Raw genomic sequence first — 18,466 nt, 5'->3', positions numbered from 1 at the left:
AGACCGCTTGGATGATAATTCGCCTGAAAACACAAAGCAACAAACATAGAGAAAGGGAAAAACTATACTCTAGACACACACACAAAATTAAAAAAAAAAAAAAAAAAAAAAAAAAAAAAAAAAAATTGCCATAAAAAATGGAAATATAAAAATATTGAAAGTTTTCAGATTTTATACTACGTCCAAAGGGCCTTTTCTTAAGGTTTTGTGTGTTACCTTTATTTATTAAACATTATGTTCTTCGCAATTAAGCCATAAGTTTGACAGCAATATCACAAAGTAGTCTAAAAAAAGCATATGTTTAGAGTTTCCGATGCTCAGTTCCGTGCGCTGATTTTTTTTTTTTTTTTTTTTTTTCTTTTTCCGTACAGTGGTGCCACTGCTTGCTTTGAAATCGTTGAGCTTGTTAATCAAAAATTCGCTAAAGTTTTATCAAATATGAAATAGATAATAAAAATATTCTAAATTAGGGCTTCCAGTTGCCCCTGTTTGGGTAGAGGATTACGTTATTCAAAGTTTGATGGCTCTAGGTACCGTAGTTTTATCATAATGCGAGACAATACATACATTTATGCAGATATTATTAATTTTTTTAAATATAATTATTTAATTATTTAATTTTTTATTTAATTATTCATTATTTAATTTTTTTAAATATAATGCAGGGCTCTAACATTTGGTGGCAACTATTTGAAAAGTGATACGGCGTTTATAGTGGTTCGACGCAAAATGCATAAACGAAATTAATAGCCTTTCTGGGCTAACTCTCTTTTGGGCTACACAGAAAAAAGCAGCTGATATGCTTTATTGTTGTTCTGAAAATATGTTAACTTTGCAGTTTTCCGCTAAATATCAGAAATTAATAGATTTGGAAAGTATTTTTCTGTTTCAAAATGTAGGAAAAAAGTTAGATGTCTGTTAATTTTGAATTATTTTAAAACATTCACCTCCTACTAGTACTATGGCATCGCTGAATTAACTTACGGTATTTATTTATAAAAATACACACACGCATATACATTGTATATATTTCAATTTTGCCCTTAAATTTCCCAGCTGAATTTCCGAACACAAGCCTTTAACCGATAGGTATCTACAGTGTTCGGTTAATTGTATTGCCAAAAATAAGTAATAATAATAAATATAGCATATTCATCCTTTTTTTTTTACTTCAAAATATTAAAAATATAGATTTAGTTTTATTAGATTTTTTAACTTATAAATTCAGTTTTATTGATAGTTCTACAAAAAATAAAGCAATAACAGTTATTTCTCACTATTTAAAAAATACTAAATGCATTAAATAAATCTTTTTAAAAAATATGTTTGTCCGTTTGGTAAAAAAATATCTTAACGTTTGTCCCGTTGATGTGACTTCAACCTCGTGGTGCCATCTGTTAATGAACATATGTATTCCTGCTGCAGAAATATGCCATTAATTACAAGCTTCTTGCATTTAGTTGAAGAGTACTAAAATTTATCTTTTAGGAGTATTTTAGAGTTGAGAATATTTGGAGATCTTTATGATAGAGAGTGGGAGATGAATATTACTCACATCTTAATCACATTCTTTTTTTTCCAAACTATGTATATAAGTTCTCAACGTAGTTTTCTCTCCTAATAATTTATCGTAAATTTTCAAAATCTCCTTTAGTTACATGCTATTGTATTCATGTTTATATGAATACAATTATATACAACCAAAAATTTGATATTAGGATCTAATTAAAAAAAATTCTATAAATATTTCCTGTGACATAAGAACAGAAATAATTAAAAGAATAGAAATAAATAAAAATATATGAATAAATAAAGTATGTGATTATAGGCAGTTTTTATTTAGAAAATATACGAAACAAATAAAAGAACGATTTTATGAACGTTTTGGGGTACAGAAACTTCTATAGTCGAGCATGCGCTAAATTTTTAAAGCATTACATATCCTTACGTTACATTACTCTACTATGGAGTTTTCATCCATGGTGGATAATTAGTATTGCCATGGTGTGTAATTAGTTTTACCCTTGCCCGCCTCCCACCGGTGGCTGTCAACCCATTGGTCACTGGTGATCATCAGCGCTGACGGTAACCAATAACCATTGGCTTTGATGGTCACTTGGGTCCTACAATTTAATTTTCATTTAAAAAATTTACCTAAATTGAATGTCCCACAGTACTTACTTACCCCATACAATGACCAGTAATAAACCAAATGTGATCATAATCCGTAGATCACCTTAACCAATAGTTATGGTAATTACCTTAAATATTTTAATAATCTATCTAATCTATATAATTTGAAATGCATTTAATTTATAATACGTCTACGTGATAATTTTTAGAATATTTACAGTACTATTTTCTTTTAATAAGGATGCTTCTGACGTCAAATATTACGTACCTGATCGTTTGGTTTTTACTTTTATTTGCTTGCGATTGAAGAACATTATATATATTATACAGTATGATTTATGACAAAGCTATTGAAAGTTGCGATTAAAACTAGTATGTAATTAGAAATGTCTATGGAAGATTCTTTGTTCTGCAGAAAAATATAAACATAAATATGAATACATAAATGAAATATGAAATAAAAATTAAAATAATAAAATTAATTTAAAAAAGAATAATAGTACTAACAATTATGCCCACGCTTTCTTCCTTTGTTTTAACTTTTATTTCTATACTTAGCTTTTGGTACGCATACCAAAGACCACTTCCATACTTAGTGGTTTTTGGTATGCGTAGTATAAAGTGCAATTACGACAGGCAAACAATACGATTTTTAGGTTTCGCGTCTCTCAAAAGTGTCTATAATTAAATGTTTTATTTAGTAGCTCAAAGGCGCATTAATCCGTTTCGAGACTACACGGCGTTTTGCGTTGAATCATTAAAAGCACTGTATCACTTTTTAAATTGTTACTACCAAATATTATCGCCTTGTATTATATTTAAAGAAATTAAATAATGAAAAATCTGCATGAACCTGTATATGTTTCTCGCATTGTGAAAAAAAAATAAAAAATAAAATAAAACGACAGTACCTAGAGCCATCAAATTTTGAATAACGTAGTCCTCCACTCGAAGATGTGCACCTGGAAATCCGATTATGGAATTTGGAGTTCGTTATATTGTCTATTTCATATTTTGTAAAACTTTAACGAATTTTGGATTAAAAATCTCAGCGATTTCAAAGTGAGCAGTAGCAACACTATATGGAATAAAGCATTTTTATCTCCATAGCGCGAGACCTTATACCCGAAATTCTAAAGACATGCTGTTTTTAAATATTTTTTTCGTCCAAAGAGGTGTTAGCTCAAATGCTCTCGAAACGTGCGTGTGAAAATAAATAAATAAATAAATAAATAAAAAATAAACGCCTCTTTAGGCGTAATATAAAATCTGAACTCTTTCGGAATTTTTTTTTTTTTAAATTTCCATTTATTATTGAATGGTGAAGTCATTTTATATCTCTACATAGAGTGTTTAATTAACTAAGTTTAAGCACCCAAGAGCAATCTACCCAACAAGTTTTGTTGCAACCACTGTGTTACGTGATTACGGCAAAACATATCAGAACGGTGTGTTTAAGAGAAAGATGCTTTTTTGGAAAACTTTCTAAATAAAAGTGGCTCTCGTATTCACTTTACACGTGGAAATAACCACGAAAAACCCATACAGACCGTCTGTTCACCAGAATTCTAAGCCAGATCGAACTAGGAATATTCAACACTTTTATCCAATCAGGCATTAATGCGGGCTTCTAGCAGAAATAAATGCCTCCGTGGAGGATTTTCTGAGCGGAATTGACTCTTTACATTACACATGGAGAAAGCTGTGAAAACACATAAGCAAACCAGCCCATTCTTAGCAAACGAATATAACCATTATCTGGATTTTCGAAAATCCCAAGCAATTCGTTTGTCTTCATTTCTTAAAGCAAATATATTGCTTCTTAAAGCAATATCTATGATGCAAATAAATGTATTTATGTATACAAATTTATAAACACACCACTGGCACGTTTATACGCACATATATACCATATCCACAAAATTCCAAAAGTATTACCTGGCCTTCATTTTCGTAACCTCTAATGCTATATATGGATTTCAAATTACAAAAGTGTTTTAAATATCTCAAATATTCCTGTTTCGATATTTCGATTTTTTTAATTTTTTTTTTTTTTTTTTTAAATTTCGAAAGCCATGTTTTCTATATCGTTTCTCGGTCCCTATATCTATACTTAGGAAAATTAGGAAAGTTTTACACCTATTATAATAAAAAAAATTGCAACAGAAAGTTTGACTCCCGTACAACAAAATTGGCGGAGATATTTAATTTCAAATTTCTGTATATTTAACGTCACTTTCCAACTTGGCTTGCTTCGAAGGGTCTGTTAATAAATAAATTATAATATTCAGAGGTTAATTTTTCGCCCTTAAATACCATTCAGTGATATTCTTTTGTGATTTAGTAATGTGTAACATTCCTTAATTTACTATTTTGTTACGACTAGTCGAAAGAACATCCACATAAGTAATTTATAAGCTGTCAAATGCTAAAAATACATTATTAATAGTCTAATCAGTTTTTATTATTTATTTTATAATTATCATCTAATAATCATGCAAAAAATTGCATTAAACTAAAACTATTCTTTTTTTAATCTTCAATTTATGCTCATCACTTAATTTATTAACATCAGAAACTTCCTTCTAAATTGAATTTTTATTTTTAGTTTCATAGACATTTCGCTATTCAATTTTTGTATGATTCCTGAATATAAAATAAAACTTAGAAATAAAATATCTCGGCCAATTTAAATTGGAGGACAGTCACACTCTTAAAAACTGTAAAATTTTCCTAAATATCTCGAGTGTGGTGGATTTTATAAAAAGTTAGATTTCGTTATTTTTATAAAGCTGATCTTTTCAAATTTAAAAATGACAAAATATGAATATTTGCATTATTTAAAACTTTTTGTAACTAGAAGTATATGTTTGTGACTAACGGTTGTGGAATTGCAGCCAGTGTAAAAATTTTCGTAGACTTGCAGACACTCCTTATATTGCTTTTCATGTTTATTGCAACAAAGAGTATGCAATTTAAAACACCCTTTAAATACATTAGAGAGCAAAATTAAGAGAATTTGCACACTAGATCGAATTTCTGAAAATTCGATTGAATTTTGAAAAAATGATCGAATTTCTGGATAGATTTGAAGAGAATTTTATATGAATATACATTTATAACAGAGAAAGTGGAATTCATTTTATGTACGCTTCATTATTAGTAAAACTCATACTGCAGATATGGCTGTGTTTCAGGTTCTCTCTGGGTACAGGTACGCAGAAAATCTGGATCCAGGCTGATTCTTGACTCAGCCTGGTAGGAAGTATGATGCTTTTGTGAAGTGTGGTCCAAGGCACATATTGTCTACACCATGCTAAACGTATTTTCTGCAGTGGGGGAGATGAAAACAGCGGGTCTTCTGGCATACAGCACTACCTCATAAAGCTTTCGGGCAATGGTAGTCGTCAAACTTATAAGATATTTCTCCCGCCTTTCTAGCGCGCCTACATGGGGTAGTGGTTCTGCACGCTGAACTGGTATTCCAGAGGTCCGTGGTTCGACTCTCGGTGAAGGCGTTTGTTCATTTTTCATCTCTCCGGCTTTTCCAATTAACCTAATGTCTCTACAAACTCTTTCGGGCAACTGTGGTAAATGCGAAGAACAAGATATTTAATAAATAAAAGTAACACACAAAACTTAAAACGTTAAAAAAAACTCCCTTGTGATTGTAATATAAAATCTGAGAGCTTTCAGATTTTCTTTTTTCTTTTCTTTTAATTATTATTATTATTATTATTATTATTATTATTATTATTATTATCATTATTATTAACAAAATAAAGTTATAGCGCCGAACCTTCCTAAAGATGTACTGTATGAAGTGAAGTAAGTAAGTGATCGTTAACTAAAGCATCAGTTACTAGTAGAATAACATATCAGAGCATTAACTTGTAATGATAGTTAGAATAAATAATACTTTCTATGAACATAATTTCAATTACAACATTGATGTATATTCATGCGGCTTAAATGCGACTTTTAAATATAGGACGATGATATACTAAAGGTGCGAAAAGAATTTCTCTGATATTGGCAGCAAATATGCGTGCAACAATTTGTCCTCAATACAATTTTGTTGATTTTTTTACTTTATTTTATTTCATTTTATTAGCCTAAAAGGACTATTTGTCTGGAAATGCCATTTCACGTGGTCCTCTGTTAAATGTGTTGATTCACTTTTCATTAGTTTGATTTTCATTAGTCGATCGGCTGCACCAAAGTAATATTGTAACGTATTTGCGTTGCTATGCTACCATCATAATTCCACTAAGAAATATAAAAAAAAAACCTTGGGCATAAAATATCCGTGCTTGGAAGATGCACGCGCTTAAAAATGTTTTTCAGTTATTGAGTTTGACTAATAAAGTTGGTTGTTCGATCAAAAATGGCCAAATTTCTTTAAAATTTCATTACAATATATATATATATATATATATATATATATATAACTTCTTTGTTACTCGGCTCCGTGAGCTCTTTTTAATTCTTATATGTTGGTAAATTGTGCATTTTTTGGTTTAAAAATAATTGAATTATATTCTTCTTATGTTCCAGTTAAGGTTTTTATGCCTCTAACTAAAAGTTATAGAATTATTAATAATTTAAAAGTTGTTTAAGTGCGGCTAAGCCTAACTTAGCAGCCATCTTTGTTTACATTTGAAAGTAAGCAGAAAAGTGAATTAAGTCAGTTTCTACACCTTCAGTATCTTTTTGGAGTAAAATAAACTATCATTTTTTGTGAAGTCAAAAAATCTGCCTTCTTGCCCGTTGGCCGAATTGCGTGTTTTTGTGTAGAAACTCTAATTATAAATGTAATTTTTTTAATGTTTAATTGTATTTTGTGTTTTATGTTTTTCTACATTTTTCAATTTTTAATGAAGATATTTTGATGTTTTATGTATTTTTGCCTTGCATCGAAGTGAGAACTGAATTAATTGAATGAGAAACATGTCTTTAATGAAATTCGAATAAATAAGTTTAAAAATGAAATTCAGGAAAAATGCGTATAATTTAATATTACGTACAAGGAAGTTATGAGCTGTACACATCAGATATATTTTCAGAGCAAACTGAAGTCGAACTGTGATTTGATTTGAATTCTAATTATTGGTAATATAATAAATTATGATTATTGTTACATTTATTTTCCCATTGTTAGTGAATGAAATTCCAGGAAATAAGTTTAAATGAAAAGCAGCAAAAATTGCGTATAATTTAATAGGTCGTACAAGGAAGTCATGTGATGAACGCATCAGAATTTTTCATTTTGCTAACTTATTTTTTAACTCGTTAAAAATTTCCTGTTAAGTACTTTGATATGTTGAACTGAACTGTGAAGATTTCAGAGTGTAATATGTTTTCATATTTGTTTTCAGAGAAGTCTATAGTCTCGAGTTTAAGGTACTAATTTTACATATTAGAAAGTAAATGTGTTAATTTGGGAATTAAAGTATTGTTGAAATTCATTATTTAACTTTTTAATACGTCCAACTGAAAACGGGGGTGCAAAAGCCTCTTTTTTCCTCAAAAATGAGTATATTTAGAATTTTTGGGTATATCTGCAAACATAATTTTATGAAGGCTTCTAAATAATTGATATCTAATGCTAACTGAAAGAAAAATATAAGGATTTGGCTTAAGGTATCTTAAAAAGTATCTTTTAATTGAAAACTTGCAGTTTAATTTTTATTTTTATTCCTCCTAATATCAATCAAATCCTAATCACAAAATATGTTTTGATATCGAACGCTAATGTTTCAGAGAAAAAATTGCATAAAGTTGAATTGCGAAAGTCAGAGCTTCTAGATTTCAAATTACTGAGATATGGCATTTTGAAAATAAATATATGGAATCGAGTTAAATCCAAAATACCAAGTTCGAAACAAAACACGAATTACAAATCATAATAATTCTACACAGCCACTATTATTTTGTAGGTAAAAAATACTAACGTCATTAATTTCTTTGGTAGCAAATTAAAAGAGGACAGATATAATCAAATCTGGTAAACAAATCCTATGCTCAGGCTGTTAAGTCTGACATATTTGCTGATAAAATTACTAACGCAGTTTCAGAGGCCCAAAACGTTATGCAAAACTTACAGAACCTCATTTCCCTGTTATATAACTTTCAGCACATGATCGTTGAACCAAGTGAGGCCCCAATCTATTACTAATTATGAACCTTAGGCCGCAACTAAAAATTAATCCAGTGACAGTTTTAACCTGGAATGTCCTTAACCTCACAAACAAACTGGGTGAACTATAAGATTTCCTCCATACACATAACATTGACATTGCCCTCATCACTGAAACACATACAATGCCCACACACCCCCTAAGTATCCCAAATTATCACGGTTACAGATGTGATAGAATTCGGCATAGGGGAGGAGGTGCCCTTATTTTACGTGAAGAGCAGTTTTAACTGAAGCTTTCTTTTTTCGGATAACAGTAACGGATTTGAAGAAGTAAGGGCTAATTTTCACATTCCAAACTGGAAAGGAGTAACAATATGCCCCCTCTACAACCCCCCTTACTGAATCTCCAAGATCAACAGCTTCTCAAACTTTTAAATAACCCATTTCCCACTTTATTATGCGGAGACCTAAATGCCAAACACACCAGCTGGGGCTGCTGTAGGACCAACAAAAACAGCGAAATTCTTTATAAACTTCCTTTTTTACAACCCATTCTACATTCATCCCCTAAATGACTTCACCTTCCGACCGACTAATACCAAACAGTACCTAGATATTCTGGACTTATTTTTATCATCCACGAATTTTCCACTATCCACGGAAGTGATAGATGATTTATCATAAGATCATGTTCCAATACTGGCGCACTTGGGAATCTATAAAGTGGAGAAGGAGTACATTTCTAAAAGTAAATAAATTCAAAATGTAATGAAATGTAATAAATTCAAAAATTTGGTAAACTCTCAGATCCCAAATACACTTTTTCTAAGTACCACAGAGGATGTTGATAACGCCATACAAAATATCACTGAGCACATAAATGATGCCTTCAAAAATGCTACTGTGAAAAAAAAAACAAATAAAGATTATTTAAAACTCCCCTCCAACATAAAAAACATGATCCGAGAAAGAAACAGACTCCTTAAGCTTTACATCTATTCACGTGACCAAGCTGATAAGTCAAATAAAGCGAACTGACAAACTAAAAACCTCATTGATGAGCACCGCTCCCACTGAAAAACAATACTGGGCAGTTATACACCGATGAAGAAAAAGCAAATGCTTTTGTTGACCACTTCACAGAACAATTTAGCCAAACGCAAACCCTTCCGATCCTACTTTTATAGAACATGTTAATAACACTATCGAAAGATGGCTACTCCAACCCACTGCTCGAAACATTTTTCCAAAATTTCACTGCACCCATTGAGGTAAGCATCATTATTTCAAAACTGCATAATCGTAAAGCACCCGGCAAAGACAATATCTCAAATAGAATGATTAAAAATTTACCCAAATTATGTGGGAATTTTAACGCCTGTCTCTGTTTGAGCTACTTCCTGACTTCATGGAAATATGCAACTATTATTCTTATTCCTAAGCCCGGTAAAGATCTTATACGGGTAGAAAGCTACCGTCCGATTAGCCTGTTAACAACACTAAAAAAGTTTTCAAAAGAATTATTTATAAATGTCTGGATTCAGTACTGAGCTCACTGCTTAATCACCAGTTCGAATTTAGAAGAGGACTCTCCATCACTATACACCTGGTTAGGATAGTGGAGTTCATTAGTTTTGCAATCCATAAACATCAGACGACGCGTTTCTTATGCTAGACGTGGCCAAAGCTTTTGGCTGTGTCAGGCATAATGAGCTTAATTATAAAATGCTTCCTCTCAATGTCACCCGAGAGATGATTCTATTAATTTCTTTTTTTATCACAAATAGGGCATTTGACATCAGATATGGTAACTTCTACTCCACCCCCCCTAGACAAATTCAGGCCGGCGTCGCCCAGGGCTCAAATTTAGGTCCTCTTTTGTACCTGATTTATGCAATGGATTTCTTGCTTTTTGACGATAACATTAACTGCATCGCAGCATGATATGCTGATGATACAACCATTCTCTTCTGTTCCTTAAATCCTGACAATGCAATCAAATACAGGGGCGTACGCAAGAAATTGAAAAATGGTGTCGTACCTGGAGAACCTCTATCAACGCCAATAAATTACAGCTTTTGCTTATCGGACGACATAAAAGGAAAAACGTACACATTGAACTCACACTATTTAATGATAAAATTCCGAAAGTTAACAAAGCAACCTATTTGGGTGTGCGATTTAATACAACACTCACCTGGAACCCCACATCTCAACTGCAGACGGCAAAGCAACTGGTATTGCCCGCAAACTCAACCCGATGATCAATGCATCCTCAAAACTTGATCCCACGCGGAAAAAGGGTGTTTATACATCAGTTCTTCGGTCCATACTCACATATGCTTCACCTTCCTTCCAAGTCTGATTTCTGAAAACTCCAAATATTCCAAAACACCTTTCTGCGAAAAATCACGAGAGCACACTGGTTCATCCGTAACAAGGATTTACACAAACATCTTAAAATCGAAGATATCAAAACTCACATAGGTTAAGGTTATTTAATTACGGCAAAGCCTCGAGGGCTATCTGCCTAAGGGAAGGGATGCCTTCGTGAAGGACTTTCTAAGGGAAACTGGCTCGTATACACGTTCCACATGGGGAAAACCACGAAAACACACGTGCAGCCAGCCCGTTCGCGGGATTCGAACCTCGGACCGAACTACCAGTGTTCAGCTTACCGCTCAGCCGCTGATAGGCCCAAAAATCACATAGGAAGGATTAACAATAACTTTTTCAATAAAGCTGTCAGCAACGACACAATTCACTATGCCGATGATTTTAAGTATGAACTCCTAGAAGATGATTTCAAAGTTCGCCCATACGCCACCCATCTATTCACATTTGACATTTGATTTCTCTCTTTTGCACAGTCACGTTTCATGTAGGGATTTCACACACAAACATCATACATATGGCATCTTATGATACCCTCACATCTCCGTCTTCTTGCAACACGGTAATTGCAACACAGGCAAGGACCACATTTAGTTTATGCATTAGCGACAATCTAAATAAGGTCTCATACACTAGAAATCCCCGTTAAGGGGCATCTCAGGTGCTGGTCAGAGCGCGATGAAGTTCGCGCTGAGACCAGCCTATAAAACAGTATCACAGGTAGCAAATTATTACATTGTACTTTAGAAAAACATATTTATTTAGATTTGTATTACGATGTAAAATTTAAATTAATTAAAACTGATTATCATTTGGGAGCAAATATATTAGTATAGTATTTATTAAAAAATCTGATGTGTACACCATATGACTTCCTTGTACGGAATATTAAAGTATACGCATTTTTTCTTGCATTTCATTTAAACTTATTGGATTGAATTAAATCTACTTCGCCGACAGCGCATAAACCACAATAGAATAATTGCATTCTTTAAAATTCACTCTAGTATTTGTTTACCATAGCGACATTCTGGCGCTAGATTCACTTAACAGTATTATATTTCGTTCATATTATAACTCAGAATGCACAAAATTTATATCATTTTAAAGAATAGAATTATCTAATCGTTGCCACATGTTCTATTCAAATACTATAATAAAGCTAGAATGATGAATAAAAGAAATTAAGCAAACAAAACAAAAAAGAAACAGTTTTTCACAGACGATTGAGTATTTCTCATTTAATTAATTCAGTTCTCACTTCGCGAGAAGGCAAAAATACATAAAAACTCAAAATATCTATATTAAAAATTACGAAGTAAATCTCAAACGCTTATTTCCTCGAAAAAATTCCAGAAAGAATTAAGCATGATTTAATTGGCAATAATAAATGAATGCGTTATCTTTGTTGTTGCGAAGCTAAGTTTCTCTAGATTGGCAACAAATCCACTAGTCTCCTGTTTCAAATGTAAACATTAATGGCCGCCATTAAAAACAGGCTTAGCGGCAGATAAACAACTTTAAAATTGCTGATAATTCTAAAAATATTGCACACAGATTTACTAAAGGCATAAAATCCTTAACCGGAAGATAAAACAACATAATTCAACCATTTTTAAAGCAAAAAATGTACAATTTACAAACATATAAGAGTAAAGAAACTGAGATCACTGAGCCGGGTAACAGAGTGGATATATATATAAATATATTTATATACGTTTGGTGCGGCCGATTGCAACCAAAATACGAGGTGCACATCTACATGTTATAGCAGTCCTATATACAAAATTTTAACGTTCTGAGGCTACTCGTTTTTGAGTTATGCGAGATACGTACATACGCTCATACAGACGCCACGAAAAATTCTCTTCAGAATTCATTTTAAAGCAGTTTTATAATTTTTTTGGAGGAAACGAGTCTTTTATTCTGTCCTTACGTACAGATATCACGCAAAAACATCGTTAAATTGCATTCGATAGCGGTCAAAATGGATATTTTCGTTAAAATATGCTGCCTGAAACTTTTCGCGATTACAATACTTTCTTTTTACTTCGTACAAGGAAGTAAAAATGATAATACTGTTATCGCACTTGCAAATATGTATTGTTTAAATAACCATTGATAAAATAATTACAGATTATGAGCAATGAAGTAAAACAACAGGAGTAAGTCATAGTTCTATTTTCGTCACAGCCTTGAATACAAATATTATACGATTTTCTGACTATTAAGTCTAATGACAAAATGTTTATACGTTTATTAAACTGACTGCCGATTAATGTTGATTATTTCATAAATAAACTTATAATCATTAGAAATACTACGTTACTTTTTAATACCTAACAATACTGACATTTTACCTACTTAATTTCATGTATTCCTTTTCATGCAGACAAATTGTATGGGATCTTCGGAAAAAAATGACTTTATGAAAATGTTTTAAGCATGCAGAGTGGCGAAAGAACTCAAAGTTTGGAGGACGTGTGATAAAGAACTGAAGTTCCCTCTAATTGCCTGGGTGATAAATATGGTTTGCATTTAGCCGATTATAGTAAAAATTACAAGGCTTATCTAAGAGGAAGAATGCCTCTTTAGACGACCTTCCAAAGGAAACTGGCTCGTGTTCACTTTGGACACGAGGAAAAAAACGCTTTAATTGAGACAAATTGCCTAGTCCAGCTCTTAGAAGCTTTGATCTTACTCGTGATAACAGAAAGAACTCAGTAATGACACTTATCTTATTTTAAGGAAATAAGCAAAAATATTACCTTTGGCGAGAAGATTTCTGCATATATTCCCTTCATGACGAGAATGATCACCACTCCCTGCGTTAAAGCACTGATTATTTAATTAAGGCAAAGTGTACGAGGATAATCTGCTCAATTTTAATTAAACATACTCCGGGGAATTCTATTTTAAGAATTTCAACAGTTATTTCATCCGTAACAAGCTAATTCAGCTGATCTGGAATCAGATTAAATACAGCTTCGTGGCTTAGTCAGAAAACAAATAAAAAGAATATTGAAATCTCTATGTTGAAACAAAAATTATGGACATTTCTTAAGATTTTAAAATTTAATCAACTCAATAAATTTAACAGAATTTGTGAAATATTTTTAAATGGTAGTAATTCCTTCCGCCCTCCTTTCCTTTCTTTTTTATGAACCTGTATCGATGGTATGCAGGTAAATGTTTCCTCTTGACAATGCAAACCTGAACATGCCAAACTAGAATAAAATACTTGAATTCATTTTTAAATTACAATGTTTAATCTTTAAAACTTAGCTATTAAAATGAAGTTGAAATAACTTGAAATGCCAATATTTTATCAAATATAAGTCACAGTAAAACCAAAATGTGCCTTTCTCTTAAAGTAAAAAGAGCGATATAAATTTTATTGATTCATTTATATTCAGTTCATAATTTCCTGTATAAAAGAGTTAAAGTAAGCGTCATACAATGTCTAGTGCTTAGAGAAAAATTCACTTTCAGTGAGGTCAGTGTATATTAAACTTCATTGAAAAGGAATTTTATAATTTCTATAAAAGTTAGTAATCTGATATTGAATTTTATTAATAGCAGTAAAATGATTTCGAAGTTGAACTGAGGAGAATCCGAGGACTTTTTTAACTGAAATAATTTCTCTTGTGATCAAAATGTGCAAAAGTATCATAATATAAAGAACTTAAGGCGAAAATGATACTTTTTTTTAATAATTTAACTTAAAAAAGGAGAAACAGGGCTAGTTCCTGTAAGTAATAATAAATAAAGGTATGAATGGGAAGCTGAGGATACTTCCCATTAGTTAGCCATCCGGTTTGGGATTAATAATCGTTTTCGCACACGGAGTGTGTCTAGTTTAGAGACATTTTAGTAAGAGAGATTAACTCTTCAATATAAGTGCGATAGAAAGGGGATATTGAACATTTGGTTTCAGTTGGTTGGAACATTTGGCTTCTTCAATAGAAAAATTAGTATAAAATGATTTAGCATCAAACGAAGCCACTATTTAATTCAGAGAGAAAATAGTCTTCAGCTTACTGGCAAATTCAAATGAATTTTTTCATTGTAAAAATATTACTGTAAAATTGGGAGAAAATATTATAACTAAATATTAGGCTGAATAGTATGATGCAAAACTTAAATTAGAAATAGTACGAAAGGAATACGAAGTAGTGGAATATAAAATGGTCTGGAAACTCTGAAATTCGGGTGAAAGGAGAATCTAGCACAGTTAACAATAAGATAATAATATTTATGTATTTAAATGAATTAGGACAATGTTAGGTTATTTAACAGAGGTTTTAGCTTTTGTAGCCGAGAGCTAAACGATCCAAGGGGATAAAGATCATATGGACCTCCGTTTAAGTTTTTGGTTGCAACGTTATTTTGTTTCTATAGTAGTAATCAACCTGACCATTTTCGTTAACTATGGGAATAAAATAATTTGGATTACTGTGAATTTTATACAAAGCCTCGTTTTTGGATGTGTTAAAATGAGAACTCTGTAGTTTATTACTGAAATTAATACTGTGGGTAAATCACTGAAAAAATTGTTTTATTTGGTTATACTGAAAACAAAACATACACAAAAATCGTCTTTTATTTTTGAATTTTTTTCACTTTCTTAATTATTTGCTCTTCGCAATTATCTTTTACTCTCGAACTAAATTGTTCGAAAATCGTTATTAATTACTCAGACTTTTCTTCTACAGTTAATAAAATTTTAAAAGATTCTTCTTACTGTCACAATGAAAACTCTTCTGTTAAAAACAACAACAAAAATCTTAATAATACCCTAAATTTTCCTCTTTTTTTATTCTCTACGAATATAAACACATATCGGCTATATTAAGGTAGCACATAAATTTCGCATCAAAGAATATGAATCTTGCATCAGAGAAGGAAAAATAAATAAATGCTTTGTTGCCTATTTAAACTTTCGTTTAATTCTCACAAAAGATTCACAAAAATTATTCCAAAACTCACTCAGAAAATAGAAAGATATTCATTTGTCCGGAGGAAGAGCATCATGGTTTGACTGAGGATCATGGCTCGTCATGAGAGCAGCGGAAGTGCGTCCTTCACCCACGGAGGCTGAAGGCAGAATCCCGAATTTTCTGTTCGAAATCACAGAGCAACATCTATTCAGGGGGAAGGGAACATTGTAGTCGTTTGTGCGCTGTACATGAATATGACAATTAAAACTTTTATTCGCTCAAGTTTTGAAGTTCCATGTGAATATACTCAATCAGAACTGCATATGATTCTACGGATATATATGATTTGTTCTTGCTATGAATATGAGATAACTCGTAATTTTTCTAAACACAGTAATCCCTGTGTTATGAGCGAGATATTGTTGATAATGTTAAAAGCACTTTTAGATCAAATATAGTATATACTACTCGAATCCCGATGAGCAGCTAATAAGCGATAACAACAACAGCAATTATTATAATAGTTGTATAACACCGCATACGTGGTATTAATGATGCAATTTAATATTGTAATAATAAAAACATTCACGTACTGTAAAAAACAGGTTACGAAAATTTATCCTCCTTAATTACCATATCCATCTCCGTTCCTTTTACGTTGCATCTTCAATGAGATTTCCGCGGCTTTGACGTTAAAAGTCATGGCCATAAAGTGCACACTCATGAAACATCATTTACACAAACAGAGTCATAAAACGAATAATGCCATGCATAAATGACTGTTGGGCGCATCAGTGGCCGAGAGGTAAATTCACTAAAAACTGGTATTTCGGCGCAGGTCAAACAACGACGAACGGTTTGGCTTTGTGAGTATTTTCGTGCTTTTCCCCTTGTGTAAAATGGAAGACGAGCCAGTTTCCCTTGTAAACGTCTTCATAAAGGCTTCATTTACGTTAAGCAGATAACCCTCACTTGTTTTGCCGTAATCAAACCGTAAACGACTGTTTAAATGACGAGACAACCGCTAGTGGAGAGATACTGTTCCAATCATACTCTTACTCCATATGAAATTTCTTATTTAACCATTTAGTTATATATTATCTTTATGAGGAGTCTTGATAATTCCGTCTGGATGCGCAGAACGTGGGCAAGTCGAATCATCTATAAACCAAAAACTATCTATAATGGAACTATGACCCCATATTCTTATGTTTCTTATTTAATCACGAATAGTTTTCAATGCATGTTAAAACATTAAACGAGAGGCCAATCAGCTATTACTGGATCAATGAGTGAACAATGTACAGTGTATATCAATGTAAATCCCAAGGAGATACTCCTGCCAGCATTACATACTAAATTAGATATAATGAGGATTTTTTTCAAAGCTATTAATAGAAATGGGCTGGTAATTTACTATCTGAAATGACTTTTCTTACTTTCAGTATTGCTTAGATTTGTTAAGAGGTTAAGATTTTATAAATATGTTTATAAGATAAATCATTTTATTAGACAGCAGTATAAAGATATAAAGTACCATTGGACTGTAAGGGACTTAATCCTGAATATTAGGAACGTCTGATGAAGGCTTTGCGTCTAATGAAACCAAAAACACTAATTTCTTTTTCGATGTTTCGGATTCTCGATTTATTATTTCTACATAATATATTGATGTGTTACAAATGAAGCAGCTTAATTAATAGGAGATTAAAAAACAATGTGTTTATTTTGCGAAATCAAGCATCAGCAGCATTGTTACGTAAGAAGTTAATTGAATTAATTGGAGGAAGTGAATCTTTGATTTAATGTTTAAGTGCTTTGTTCAATATGATTTCTTCTAAATTAGCTTTTTATATGAGTTTAATCTTCTTGAGCTCCTATTTAAAATGATTAAGAACTGTGACGTGTTTCACTATGATTTTTGTGTTAATGGAATAATGTTTAAATTGAGATTGTTATGGGAAAAAAAAAAAAAAACTATGAGTAACTTTGAAAGATTTTTGTAGGGGAAGTCTGGCCAGCTATCTCAAATTATAATGTGTGGGAATTTTCAATAAATGCGTTTATTATCTTTAATATTGTATGTTTCTTTTGTGTATTAATTGTGGTCTACTGTAGGTCACCCATGTGATCCTTACGGTAACATGGTTATTTTATTCGAACCTGGGTACTCATATTGCGGTAGTAAAAAAAAATCAGTTTTAAGAGTTGGTGACTATACGATCGGTTTACTGAATTTAATTTGGTTTGTTGAGTAGACTTCTTAATAGTGAGATTGTAGCTTTCCCTGGTGTTTTAAAGAGATCTGTGTGGTATTTGAAATGTTAAGGATTTAAGGCTATCTCTAGATTTTGTATTGAAATTCATGTGTTTTCAGGTTGGAGATCTAAATTAGTTTTAATTTAGTGAGAGATAGCGTGTTAAAGATTTTTGTTGTGGAAGTGCATTTTCCAATTTTGTTTTGTCAAGTAATCGTGTTTCTACGAAACCACTAGGGAGGATATCTTTCTTTGATGTCTCTTTAGATTTAAAAGTTTTGATTATGTAAGTACAAAGTTTAGTAGTTTAGTTTTAGATTAGTAGTTAGTTTGGTTTTTTTTTTTTTTTTTTGTTTTTGTTTTTGTCGCGGCACCAAGTAGTCAGTTAAAAGATAGTTAAATGTTAAAGATAAATTTTAATTTTTTTCTACGTAACAGCATTAATATACATCGCTTCGAAGTGAACTTCAAAGTGACGACATTCAGTACAAGCTAGATAATGGTCATGATATTGGATCTTGTATTTCCTGTTTTAATTATGCAAACCAACACCGAAGGTTACTTTGAAAGCTTCCTCCACTAAGAGCTTTGTTAACAGT

General features: G+C 31.7%; 2 protein-coding genes across 2 annotated transcripts in view; one reads left to right on the top strand and one right to left on the bottom strand.

The window, feature by feature from the left end:
• Positions 1-15,782, bottom strand: part of LOC146998292 (uncharacterized) — a 135,693-nt gene extending 119,911 nt beyond the window's left edge. Inside the window, exon 1 of the mRNA XM_085813932.1 lies at positions 15,659-15,782. The gene's annotated coding sequence lies outside the window, so the exon portion shown is untranslated. The remainder of the gene's footprint in view (positions 1-15,658) is intronic.
• Positions 1-18,466, top strand: part of LOC118184902 (retinol dehydrogenase 12-like) — a 152,647-nt gene that overhangs the window by 60,310 nt on the left and 73,871 nt on the right. The window lies entirely within an intron of this gene.

The sequence above is a fragment of the Stegodyphus dumicola genome, chromosome 3, assembly GCF_044657685.1.
Source record: "Stegodyphus dumicola isolate Sdum_Otavi_A_Nest chromosome 3, ASM4465768v1".
NCBI lineage: Eukaryota > Metazoa > Arthropoda > Arachnida > Araneae > Eresidae > Stegodyphus > Stegodyphus dumicola.
Note: the sequence above shows the minus strand (reverse complement) of the source record. Positions and strands in the feature narration are given on the sequence as shown.